Source organism: Orycteropus afer, unplaced genomic scaffold (assembly GCF_000298275.1).
Source record: "Orycteropus afer afer isolate SDZICR_OR568_19922 unplaced genomic scaffold, OryAfe1.0 scaffold00472, whole genome shotgun sequence".
In the NCBI taxonomy this organism is placed as follows: domain Eukaryota; kingdom Metazoa; phylum Chordata; class Mammalia; order Tubulidentata; family Orycteropodidae; genus Orycteropus; species Orycteropus afer.
This window is the reverse complement of record NW_006922059.1, coordinates 1422680-1423774: the sequence shown is the minus strand read 5'-3', so window position 1 is coordinate 1423774 and position 1095 is coordinate 1422680.

Below are 1095 nucleotides of genomic sequence, written 5' to 3'. Positions count from 1 at the left end.
ACCGAGATCCTGTAATATATCCCCTTTCCAAACTTCTTTCTCAATTAATGACCTCACTGTAACAGAAGCTATTCTAAGAGCTTGAGCTATGAATCTGAAGACCTGAGCTCATCCTTTCTCCAGAGCAGTTAAGAGTAAACAGTCAATAACGTTATGCTCTTTATTTGTACAGAAGTGTAATGCATCAAATGCGTGATTACTCAGAACCTTGGTTTCAATAGGTACTCGTTCAGAAGTATTTGAGGGCAATATTTTGTGTATTTCTATTGCCACATCATGGCATGGGCAACCAGTGCCCTCTCTACAACTGGCAATAGAGACATGAGTATTTTTATGTATCATAAAATTTGAGGGCCAATTCCAGAACCAATCCAGAAAACTCACCCTTAAGATTTTGTTCCATTAGAACAACTTTTGATACTAACATTTGTATCAGTCAGTGGTATGATATATGTTTATATTGTTTATGTGTGTATTTACATATCAGGGAGCTCTGGTGACATAGTACCTAAGGCATTTGACTGCTAACCAGAAGCCTGGCAGTTCAAACCCACCAGCTACTCCTCAGAAGGAAGACTGGGCAATCTACTTCCATAGAGATACCACCTCAGAAACACAAGGAGGGCTTGCTATGAGTCAAAATTGACTCGATGGCAGTGAGTTTGGTTTTGGTTTGGTATTTATAGGTCAATTTATTGCAAGGAATTTTCTTCCAGGACTGTAGAGGCTAATTAGGCAAGTCTAACCTCTGCAGGGCAGGCCATCCCAAAGGGTGGGCTGGCATCCTCAGGCATGAACTGAAACTTCTACCCGCAGGTGGCATTTTTTCTTCATGTTCTGGGCAACCCAACTCAGCTTAATGCATTTCAAATGACTGAAGCAGGCCCTCCCAGATTTTCTAGCATAATTTCCCATACTTAAAGTGAATTGATTATGGAATTTAATCACATATACAAAATAAATTTTTAGTGACACCTAGATTAGTGTTTGATTAAATATTTGTCAGGTATACCCTAAGCAAGTCAACACATAAAAATGACCATCACAGACATATAAAGCAACAAGCACAGTGCTTGCATATATGTTGTTGTTGTT